This window comes from Rhinatrema bivittatum, unplaced genomic scaffold (genome assembly GCF_901001135.1).
Source record: "Rhinatrema bivittatum unplaced genomic scaffold, aRhiBiv1.1, whole genome shotgun sequence".
Classification (NCBI taxonomy): Eukaryota; Metazoa; Chordata; class Amphibia; order Gymnophiona; family Rhinatrematidae; genus Rhinatrema; species Rhinatrema bivittatum.
Window position 1 is genome coordinate 53,428 of NW_021820797.1, and position 13,195 is coordinate 66,622.

Genomic DNA, 13,195 nt, shown 5'->3' on the forward strand with positions numbered 1-13,195 from the left:
CCCAAAAAATCAATTCTGGCTACGCCACTGGTGAAAACCCCTTAACGCATGTGAAAATGCCTTTAACGCCTGTGATAGCACCATAACGCATGGTGTGATGCAAATCTGAAAAGGATTAGGAGTTGGGGCGGGAGTGGGCTGGGCTCACAGTTTTGCAAAGCCCTATCGCATGGCTTTAACACTGATTTTAACTACTCCTTTTTCATTAGCATTAGGCCGTGCGATAGGTTGCATTAGGGCTTTATTGCACATTGAAATGTTTTCACCCATGCTGGTTTTAGTTGTTTTGAAGCTCCCGGAGAGCCAGCTTAGCTATCAGGGCCCGTCCTAGAGAGAGAAAGTGAGAGAGAGAGAGAGAGGGAGAGAGAGAGAGCCTAGCCATAATGCCCTCACACTAGATAGGTATTTATATACAAGCTAGATTGAGAGAACATTGCACAAATCTCATCTTTGGGTGAGTTTCCTCACTCCGAAGGTCCTCAAATCTTCACAAGAGAGCACTGTGCTGTTTGTATGTTTCACTTTGAATGTCAAAGTGGCCCCTTAACCCCTACACTAATACCTAAACCTCACCTCAAGTAACTAGATGGGCCTCATATAGAGGTATAAATACCTATCTAGTGTGCGGGATTATGGCTAGTCTCTCTCTCTCTCACTCTTTCTCATCCTGATAGCTAGGCTGGCTCTCCCAGAGCTTCAAAACAACTAAAAATGGCCCACCCAGTGGATGTATGCAGAAATACAACAATTCCAAAATGTAGCACAAAGTGTGAAAAGGTTAGCATTTTACATAGGTATTAGTGCAATAAACTGCCTATTACCATAAAACACCCTCCTTTTCCTATCACATGCAATATTTTTCTCAATTTTAAAAATCTAGCCTATATTTGAAAGAACACAGCTAGTTAAGTGGAACTGCAAGTTTGCTTCCTTTTTTTTTTCTTTTCAAGAAGCTTGAAGACCTAGAGAGGTTTTATCTCTGCCCCACCTCCAACCCAAGCACTAAATCTAGTACCTTTCCATGCCAAGCTTGCAGCCACCCCCCTAAACCCCTCAAACTCATATTTAAAATTTAAAGAGCCAATGCCAGCCTCCCCTCTCCCCCACCCACTCCCCTGTCCTGCCAAGTTATTTTGCCATCCTACAACCCCCACCCCACTCCACTCCAGCCCACCCCAACCCTAACCATCCCATTCTCCTGGTACCTTAAAATTTAAAGATCTTCCACACAGATCATGGTAGCAGTTTACTATGACCCGGGCCATTAATGAAGCTCATACAATTTTAAGCTACCAGGAGTGTAAGAGGGTTAGAGTTTAGATGGTGGGGTAAAATTGAGGGAGGGGGTAAGCAGGCCCAGGAGAGCAAATGTTTTGTTAATGTTGGCAGGATGGAAGAGGAGGTTGGGGGAGGGAGGAGGCCAGCATCAACTCTTTAAAAATTAACTTCTTAAATATGTCTGAGGGGTTTGGGAGGTCTGCAGACTTGACCTGGCAGGGCCCTGGATTTAGAGCTTGGATGGGGAGGTGACAGTGATTAAAGCATAGGGCTACCTGGCCCTTGACCTTATAAAATTAAAAAACAAAAAAACCTGTACTTCCGCTTAACTTTTCTAATTTTAGACCTAATCAGTATCATTCAAAAGATCTGGTTAGGTTTATATTTATCCAGCTTACATTAGCCAGGTTTCTTTAATTAGGGATATATTCAGTGGGACCTTTATCCCAATTAATGTCCAGGATATGTTATCTGGCCAATTGTAGCTGGATAACTTCTCTGCTCACTAGTTTATTGAATATCACACCCTTAATTTTTAAAACTGTTTTGAGCATACATGTCAGAAGTTAGCGTAGCATACTAAATAGATATATCAGTATATATCTGTATATAGAAATATAGCTAAGTAAGCTATATAGATATACAATATCTATAGATATATCTACTGAGAGGCAATATAAATATTAGGAATGTGCATTTGTTTTTAACAAGTTAGAAGCCCAAAATGAATGAGACATTTTTATTTAGGATTTTAGGAATCAAATATGAATGGCCAATGCTCCAAAAATCAACAACAATGTTTGTGCTTGTTTCCTATTAAAGTCAATGGGGAGCAGCAAAACTCAAGGATTCTTTTCTTCTCAAGGCAGTTGCCTTACTGTTTAGCAAACAGTGATGTCACACAAGATCCCAGACTGACTAGAGCTAGGGTGACAAGGGAGAGATGCTGAGGAGATCCCTAATAGCAGATCTATTCAGCCAGCCTAGACAAGAACATTTTTTATTGATTCAAGGAAGTTGTCTCAAATGATTAAGTGTGCATTGTAAATTATACTTTGTTTTGGTTCTGACCCAAAAGCATCTGAAAGTCCTGATTCCTTCAAACAAAAGACTATAACCCTAAAATTGTCTTCTATAAAACTGTATTGCCATTTAAATCACCCATGAAAAACGGACTTCAGCACCAATAGAGGAAAACCACAGACCAGATAAACCATATTGTAATATACCACATATAGCTAAATAAAGAAAGAAAAGTCATGAAAGATCAATACCTACTATTCCTGGGGTATGAATCACTAATAGCAATATTCCCTGTTGATCCAGTTCAATTTTTCAAGCAACCATCAAATCTGAAGCAAAATCTGAAGCAAAAAGAAAGCTTCAAGCAGAAACTAAAGTAGAAAATCCAGTGGATTCCTACTAAAATGATCAGTTCATCTTTACAGGGGGAACAGTATAGAGTAGATATTGTCAGTTGTAGCTCTCCCATGAAGGAGCTTAAGATGATGGGTTCCCAGTCTATATAAACCCCTGCCACCATCTTACGTTGTGGATTTTTTAGTTGACCTTCCTAGAGGCAACATGACCCTTTGCTGCTTCCTTTTTGGTTTATTATTAAAGTGAAGGACCGTAATGTCTCTCTAAGCTTGAGACCTGGATTAAGTGAAGAAGGCAGGGTGCCTTTCTCCTACTTATTGCTATGTATTTTGGAAAATGTTTCTTTTGAGAGGACAAAGTTTTGTCCATCCTTTCTGCCTCTTGTTTTGGTTTGCCCTTTTTCTTAAGAGATTGTTTTGTTTTACCTGCATACCCTACGAATCAAGCATCTGTCTTTCCTTATCATCTTTAAAAGGGAATCTTGCACCGAGAGAGAACTGTAAGGACTGCGGATAGGGTATGCAAACTGGGACTTGAATTTGATTGTATTTCTATTCACCAACTTTTGAGTGGAAGCTTAGAAACTGTCCCAATGATTGGTATGGAGAAGGAATATAATGATGAATTCAAATTGGTTTTAACATCAGAGTAGCTTTACTGGAAGCATAAGGTCAAAAATGTATTAAAGATCTAAAGTGTAGTAAGGAATCTGTAAATACCAAGCGCTGCAAAAGCTCCATTTATCAACTTTCCATTCTTAATCAGTAAAAGCTTAAGTTGGAAATCACATCAGCTTCCAGCATGATTATTAGTACTGTGTGTTGGCAATGAACCTTAATGCTTGATTGAGAACTAAGCAACACAGCGGGCCTAGAAGAGTAATCTTCCTACCATCAAGGAATTTTGGACACTCGGAGAACTAACAGCAGGAAAGGATTGTGTCACCTTGAATTGTGCTTGAAGTGTGGTTCTTGGAGCTCTATTGGGCAATTCTAACTCTGGAGGGGTCCACATAAATAGGACCATATATATATATGTATATATATATATATATATATCTCCTTATATCTCCAGGTCAAGAGGGACAGGTTGAGCATGGTTGAACATGGTTGAGCATGCATTACATGCATAGAGATATAATCCTGTGTATATGTATACGTACCATCTCTCATGCTCCATCTCAGAGACAGTCTTTTTATCATCTAGGGTTACTTTGTTCAGATGCAGTATTTGCACATAACGAATTGTATGTTGCATTTAAGTTTTCTGAAAGTGATGGTTTCTGAGGGCGAGACTCAAGGAATCTTACTGACTGATGAAACGAGTGTCAACAAGGAAGGTTATCTACCGTGAAATATTTGGAGAGAATTATAATATACATGTGATGAAAAATTGAAGCGATTATGTTATTTTAATGACTGAATTATTGAATAGAACAATTGGAATTTTAAAAAATGAAACCTTAATGAATAAATTGCAATCTGTCATTTTTGACAAGCATTTAAATTAGTGCAGTATACATTATCCAATGATGAAAATGTGACAAGGGATCCCAGGTGAAATGTGTCAGAAATTAAAGACAAGAATAAGCTTGCAGAGACCCAAGATTATACATTAAAAAATACAACTAGGCAACACCACCATAGGGAACCTTTTTACAGGTCAGTCCACTGCATGGTCAGGATATAAAAAAAAACCCAACCCCAGAACTTTCCAAGAAAATAGGATATTTCAAAACAAAAGAAGAACCACTAACACTGTCCCAGGTCTGCTTGGCCTCAGCAGTTCCTGAATGTGTGTCTCTTTGCCTAAGGAAGAAAAAGGTGGTTGCCTATGTATTATACCTTACAAAAAAAAAAGAGAAAGCAATTTGCACTCTACTACAAATCTCAATGCACTGCTTTCTTAACAGTGAAAGTGAAACCCAGTAAAACATCAAGTGCCTGAATTCCTGAGGATTTTGTTCCCATTCTGTGTCTATAGGAAAAAAAACAACAACAAAGCTTAGAAAATCAGGCATAACATTTAAAAGGCATAAGAAAATGTACTGAGGAAATAAAGTTCTGTTGAATTTGAAATACAGAAAATCTTAATGCAAGTTTTTGGTTTTTTTCAGGCTCCAAAGAAAGCTGATGAAGCACAAAGGTTTAATTCAGTTCAAGAAGTTTAACCTTTTGAGTGCACCTCTGCCCAGCCCTTAAATAAATCCTTTTGTAAATGGATGAATACTATTGACTAGAATACCACAACTTCCCGATAGTGTTGGATGGCAAAACGGCAATGCTTAGATGCTTAGAACAACAATATGAGGTGAAGGAGAACAAAAAAGAAGAAGCATGCTTGTGTTCTTCAGCTGTGAGACCTGGTGACAGAGGAAGCTCATCAGAGTTAAATTAGACTCAATGCTGACTTCCTGGCAGGTCACACTAGGTCACTGATCGGGAATCTCTGTGAACTGTGGCAAATTGCTTCCCTTTCCCCTTTGTAGCTAGGGTAGGAAGATGGATGCTGTTGCCGGCCCCAGCCTGGCACATTTTTAAGAAAATTACCAATGCTTTAACATTAATATTCAGGATGCAAACCACATCTAAATGATTCAACTGGCTTTCAGTTAAACTCTATAAAGCTAATATTCACTAGAGATGTGGTTAGTTTAAAGATATCAGTTTGGGCTTCGGATCGGGTACTCTGCAGAAAATTTTGTTTTCCCATGGTTTTTTTTTTTGGCAATTTTCGACGAAGTATGTTAGTGTGCAATAATGGGCATTACGGTGCACTAACAAACCAGTTAATGTACACTATCTCAGCATTAGTGCTCAGTTTACCAAACGAGATAATGCGCACTAGCTAGATGTTAATGTGTATTAAGGCCCTTTAGTGCGCACTAGCAGGTTAGTTAGTGCGCTCCATGGTGAGACCACACCTTGAATACTGTGTACAATTCTGGTCGCCGTATCTCAAAAAAGATAGAGTTGCAATGGAGAAGGTACAGAGAAGGGCAACCAAAATGATAAAGGGGATGGAACAGCTCCCCTATGAGGAAAGGCTGAAGAGGTTAGGGCTTTTCAGCTTGGAGAAGAGACGGGTGAGGGGGGATATCATAGAGGTCTTTAAGATCATGAGAGGTCTTGAACGAGTAGATGTGACTCGGTTATTTACACTTTCGAATAATAGAAGGACTAGGGGGCATTCCATGAAGTTAGCAAGTAGCACATTTAAGACTAATCGGAGAAAATTCTTTTTCACTCAACGCACAATAAATCTCTGGAATTTGTTGCCAGAGGATGTGGTTAGTGCAGTTAGTGTAGCTGGGTTCAAAAAAGGTTTGGATAAGTTCTTGGAAGAATAGTCCATTAACTGCTATTAATCAAGTTTACTTAGGGAATAGCCACTGCTATTAATTGCATCAGTGCATCAGTAGCATGGGATCTTCTAGGTGTTTGGGTAATTGCCAGGTTCTTGTGGCCTGGTTTGGCCTCTGTTGGAAACAGGATGCTGGGCTTGATGGACCCTTGGTCTGACCCAGCATGGAAATTTCTTATGTTCTTATGTTCTTATGCCCTAATAGAACTTGAAGCATATTAAGTATGTAGTAGTGCGCTGTAACTAATGTTAGTGCACACTAAAAAATGCAACTTAAAAATTAAAAAGTATCAGTTCAGAGGAGTTTGTTAGCTAGAAATACAGGAGTAGATTTTATAAATCTGCACCCCGCACGTACTTTTGTTCACGTACCAGGCGCAAACAAGAGTATGCGGGATTTTAATAGACATGCGCGTAGCTGTGCGTATCCATTAAAATCTGGATTTGGCGCGTGCAAGGCTGCCCAAAATCGACAGCCTGCGTGCGCTGAGCTGCGCAGCCTGCCTCCGTTCCCTTTGAGGCCGCTCCAAAATTGGAGCGGCCTCGGAGGGAACTTTCCTTCCACCCCCCGCACCTTCCCCTACCTAACCCACCCCCCCAGCCCTATCTAACCCCCCTTACCTTTGTTGCACAAGTTACGCCTGCCCAAGGCAGGCGTCACTTGCAGTCGCTGGGCCAGCCGCCGGCACGTCATGGTCCAGTCAGGGGGCTGGTCGGGAGGCCATGGCCACACCCTCAGAATGCCCCCGATGATGCACCGGCTGTGACACGCCCCCGATACACCCCCAACACGCCCCCAGGAAAGCCCCAGGACTTACGCGCATCCCGGGGCTTGCGCGCACCGCTGAGCCTACTCAACATAGGCTCGGCACACGCAGGGGGAGTTTGGGCCAGGTTTTCGGGGGGTACGCGCGTATCTTACACGTGTACCCCTTTGAAAATCTGGCCCACAGTGCGCACTAATTGGTATTCCTGCGCACTAAGGGGTACATTTTCAGCTGATGCCTCTCTATATGGAGACCTATAAACTCACGGTCCAAACGAAGTTTGATGGCAAGTGGTTCTATGGCCAACACAAACAGCAGGGGAGACAAGGGACAACCCTGGCGCACCCACAATGTAAGGAGAAAGGCTCGGTCAGTGCACCATTAATAAGGAGGCATGTGCTGGGATTACTGTATAACACCTCTAGCCATGTGATGAAGTTACCTACAAAGCCATATTGACGTAGACTCCAAAACAGAGAGAGAGTCAAAGGCTTTCTCGGTATTAAGCTCAAGACAAGAGCATTCATCTGGCGATGGAAACTAAGTGCTGCAATTAGCCAGCGAACATTTTTCACCCCCTGTCTGCCCTTGATGAAACCTGTCTGGTCTGGGTGAATCAATGCTGGGAATATAAGGGCAGCTGAGCCGCCAGCACTGCTGCAAAAATTTTTTAATCGCTATTTATCAATGAGATAGGGCAATAAGACCCTACATCATGGGGGACCTTCCCCAGCTAAGGGAGAAGTACTATAGTAGATTGGTTCGCAAGGTCACTTAAAGACCGGTCCCGGAGTAAGTCATTAAAGTAGGGGGTCAGGACTGGCAATATCGGGAACTTCAGGATTTTATAAAACTCTGGGCCGAGGCCGTCGGGTCCAGCTTCCTTCCCAACCTTCAGAGCATGTATGATAGCCTGTACTTCACTATCCTTAACAAGGGCGTTCAGCACCTCCAACTGCAGCTGAGTTAACTGCGGCCAAGGGAGGCCCTGAAAAAATGCAGCCGCGGCCTCTGACGGACTAGGCTTCTCCCCATAAAGACTCTGATAATACTCTAAAAATCGGGCCGCAATGGCAGCAGTCGCAGATTGGTGGTTCTCCTGTCTGTCCTTGATGCTAGTAATGAAGGACTTTGGTCTCCGTGCCCGTACTAGATTGGCAAGCAATTTACTTGCACCCTGGGGCGGAGCTATAGAGAACCTCGACATCTTCGTACCCTGGCAAATTATTGGACAGAGGCTTGGGGGAGGCTTGGACTATCTCTACAACTGACATACTTACTTGTTTTAAAACTTTGTCTCACTCTGTGCCAGACCTTGCCCTGCGGGAACTTCAATTCTGGATTTTACACCATATCATCTGTGATGATGTTTGTCGCTACCGTATGGGCCGCCTATCTTCCCCTCAGTGCGTTAAATGTGGTGGTGAGCTTGGCATGCTGGCTCACAGGTTGTTTCAGTACCTGACTCTTCAGGGGTTCTGGAACGGTATCCTTGCCCATATAGTTTGCTGCTTCACTTCCACTATCTCACGGTCGGGCAGACTGCTTTTGTCTGGAATGCGAGGCAACATGTCCTCCTACACTGTTGTTGCTGATTGATTTGGTGATACTGCCATCCTGTTGGCCTGCCGGACGATACTGGCCTCCTGGATTGAGCCCATGACACAGCCCACTTTGCAAGCCTGGTATTATAGACTAGAGTCTTCCATGCAATTGGAACGCTTGGATGCTCTTTCGAAGGTACGCACTTTGGATGCTTCCTACTATGCCTAAAGGGCTGCCTGTTTTGCTCTACTACCTTTGGATATACAAACTCAACTCCTAAATACTGGATATTGTCCCACGTGGAAATGATCACAACACCTGGACCGGAACATATCTCTCTTTTAAATAATTGAAGAACTCTGTTCATTCTCTGGTTGCTCTCAGTACACTATCCCCAGCAGCAGCAAAAAGTCACAGGGACTGAAGACATTAACAGCCTCAGTGGACAATTTGAATACCAACCTCACAACTGCACTAAACAATTTAAACACCACCATGCTAAAGCAGGCAGCTCCCCATCCCACATTGGCATCAACAACACCCAGGAGCAGTCCCAGGCTTGCTAGCCATGGCCTGGAGAGAGGGGCAGATGAGCCCACAGGCGAGAGGCCAAAATGACTGAAGAGCTGAGCGGTAGCACAGGAGAGCTGCTCTTCCTAAGGATTTCCTGTGCTATGTCATCCCAGCACAGTGATGGCAAACCTTTCAGTGTCAGCATGTAAAAAATTCAGAAAATGCCTAACTTGACTCTGCTGGTGTGTTGTACCACCCCCCCCCCCCCCCCACACACACACACACACACACACCTCAGCCCTGAACAACACAGACACAATCCTTTACACATTCACTTAAAAACAGTTTCATACAGCATATTTATCAAACAGGATGACAACACAAATTATCCTGAAGTATAAAGTCTGAGAAATCAGTGACTCACAATAGAGAGGTCCTATAATTTTGTTGGGTGTTGGTGGTCGCTGGCATGTCACCCAAAATGTTGTGGCATGTCACCTTTGACATGTGTGTCATAGGTTCGCCATCACTGTCCTAGCATCTGGGCCTACTCTGTCTGAGCATTCCCTGTGCCTGGGTGAAGGGTTATAGGTTCTAAAGTGCTACTTTCATTATCCTAAAGATTGGTGGAGAATGCTAGCATAAGAACATAGATGGAGCTGACCCTGCAGCTGAATGTGGTTCCGCTGCCTGAGAAGCTGACAGGGCTGCTGCTGAAGAGGAGTGTACCTCTATGTGTGTGGTGCACAATAGCGCCTTTCAGAAGTCTTCCTTCACAGTAAGTGGGTCGCCATTGATACACTGATAGTGGAAGTGCTCTGTATAAAGATTGCATCTAATTGATCTCTAGTCTCCTACCTCCTGCATCTGGTCTTCTTTATCTGGGCTCCTTTATCTGGTCTTCAGTCTCCTGACACCTGCTTCCAACATCTGGTCTTCAGTCTCCTGACACCTGCTTCTTACATTTGATCTTCATTCTCCTGGCACCTGGTAAGGGGGTGCCAAAAAGAATCAATAATAAATAAGTTTCAAAATTACCTGAGTCCTGAACCTGCCAGTAGCCTGGAGTAGGGGGTCTGATGTGCAGGGATCCTGTGCTGTTCGGGAGCTGAGGAGACAGGACAGGCATCTGGGTGGGCAGTGTAGAACTGCCGGGAAAATATCTGGGCTTGAAAGCTGGTTGAGTTGTCATAGCTGAGTTGACTTTCCCACAAGTAGGGAATACCACAGAGGGGTGTGCGGTACAGACATAAAGGCTGTACTAACTTCCTGCACGTAGGAGAGACAGGCAGACAGCAGTGAAACTCCTTTAACAGCTGCTGCAAGTTAAGCTGTGATTTTCAGTAAGAGATTAGCAGTGCTGCTCTGTGATGCAAATAGCGTGGGACATGAAAGGATGAAGCTGTTCCCTAGGGAACCAAGATGGCTTGGGTGCTATGAGCCCAGTGACATCATCAGAGAGGGAATACAGTAATTTCTCTTCAAGGCTGTCTCAGTTTAGAATTAGAAGAGAAGCCTGGTGAGATTGCATGAGAGCAGGAGCACATCTCTGTGCCTCGTCACTAAGGCTCAGAAAGTTGCAAAAAAACACAATTATATTGACAAGGGCAGTGGGGAAATGAGAGAATGAGTGAATGTATGTGCGAAATTTAATTTTTAATATAAGTTCCAGTCAAGGTAAGGAAATACAATTTAAGACAGTTAATAAGTGGCTGACCCACAGAACCTATTGTCAGCTGAGATAGGCTGTTGTATGTATAAAGGCAGACTTTGCAAAAGAATATCATAAAAGTAGAAAAACCTTTGTTTCCCAGTAGGCCTGATAAAGTATACTACAAAGTTATGGCAGCTTGCTAAGGAGTTAAGGTTACTTATAAGTTAAATAGCGAAACCCAAATAAAATACTCTTAGCAAGACTGAATTCCATATGACAAGGATTTATACAGGGTGAACAAAAAGAACCTTTGCACCAAGTGGCATTCAGTAGTGTGGATCTGAGATGTTATAATAGAGAATTCTTCAAATTGAATAAAGAAACACCAGAGACAGTAGAATATTGTATTCTTGTGGAGTGAGTATAAGAAACTACAAATAGGGACCTGCCAATGTCCATAAAGATGTGCATACATTTTAAACAAATTAGACAATTTCAACAAAATTGTCTTATTCATCATAGTTCATGAGTGCTCAAAAATGAAATATTTTTTTATGAAATTTTGGAAAAATGTGTATTTCGTGTTAGTGAGCACTAAAATGAAATACAAATTACTCCAAATGGGAGTTAGTGTGCCCTATCACGAAATTCGGGAACCACGATAAAAAAAGCCCAAACTGCAGAAAAAATGAAATTAGCTGTAGGGGACCTGAACCGAACCAGGAAACAAAATAAAAATGAAACACATCTATAATTGTCCATAGATAGGACCCTTAACCCCAGCTGCTACACAAATCCGCCTACACCCCTTCCTCACTCTACCTCTACTACAACCTACCCCACTATACTCAAAGATGCAACCCTTCACCATCCCCATCATCAAACATCACTACCGCAACTATACAAAACCCCTTACCACGTCCCTAACCCACCAACCAAGATCCCTTTTACCCATCATAACCTCTCCCCTCACACAACTCCTTGGACTCACTCTCTTCACACTGACTCTCTTCAAAGCCCAATCCCTCACAAAAAAACCCACATTCTCAACGACTACCGACTAGACTCGAAGCCAGACATTTGTGCTATCACAGAAAGATGGCTTAAACACACCGACATTATTTTGATCAAACAATTACCACTACATCTTTACAATATATTCTCACTTCCCAGACACAAAAAAAGAGGCAACAGCCTACTATTAGCTGCCAAAAAAGAACTAAAACTAATCCCCCAGACTGCGAAAACCGCTTCTAAATTTGAAATCGGCCTCTTCAAATCTAACCAACTGCAAATATGTCTAGTCTACACCCCCCAGGGTTACTAGACTCCGATGCCTCTCCCCCTCATAGAATTCATTGCCAAACACATTAACACCGACTCCCCAGCTATTATCATGGGGGATTTTAACCTCCATGTCAATGCAACTCCTCTATCCCTTAACTGTGAAGCCATTCTGGCTTCCTTCAAGGCCATGGGGTTTAAGCAAATCATCAACACCCCTTCCCACAAAGCAGGCCATACCTTAGATCTCATATTCATAAACTCCTGCCTCACTCACACCTCTCCTCCCACCTGTACACCAGTCCCTTGGTCATACCACTCGATGATCACCACCAAACTCATGGTAAAAGAAAAACTAACACTCCCCCACCCCAAGACCACCCTCCACTTTCGAAAACCTTGCTCCATGGATGACCTCATTTCCCACCTCTCCAAAGAACTACCCAACCTAGATTATTCAAATGCAAACACAGCCATCTCCTCCTGGTTCAACACCACGAACCTTGTAGCCAACAAAATTTGCCCCTTAAAAGCTAAAGAAATTAATCCCGCCCTCAAGAACAAAAAACCCTGGTTTTCACCTGAACTAAAGAAACTAAAACAAGAGCTAAGACATAAAGAACATAAGTGGCATAAAGACCCCTCCCCAAATTCACTGACTGCCTACAAAACCTCCATGCACAGCTACAGGACTACCATACTACGTACAAAAAGAGACTTCCACGCCCGCAAAATACACAACTTTCACTACGATGTGAAGGCCCTGTTCTCGTGTTTCAGAACTTATAAAATCCAACCCCCCCTCCATCCCTAATAAGCAAGCCCAAAATAAGTCCAACGAACTTGCAACCTTCTTCCAGAAAAAATTTCCAATCTCTTAACTGTTCTCACTACCACTAATACCTCCCCCATACCCCCTTACATCTCCAACCTGGACCAGAGAGCTAAGTTTGATTCTTTTGAACTCACTTCATCCCTTGAAATCGAATCCATCCTCAAGAACATGAAACCCTCCTCCCATCCCTCCAACCCCATCCTGACAAAATTACTGCTCACCATTCCAAACACCATTTCTAAACCCCTGGCCAAAATTATAAACTGCTCCTGCCTCAAGGAATAGTCCCTGACCCTCTGAAACTTGCCACCCTTAAACCCCTACTGAAGAAACCAAACCTTGATCCAGGAGACCCCTCTAACTTCCGTCCCATCTCTAACCTGCCATTTATCGCCAAACTCATGGAGAGACTAGTCAACTCCCAACTCTCCGACTATCTAGACAAACATAATATTATCTACCTCGCGCAGTTTGGCTTCAGTAAATTCCTAAATAGAATCCCTTCTAATTTCTCTCATGGATACCCTTCTCATAGGATTAGACAAAGGGCAACCATACCTACTGGCACTTCTGGAT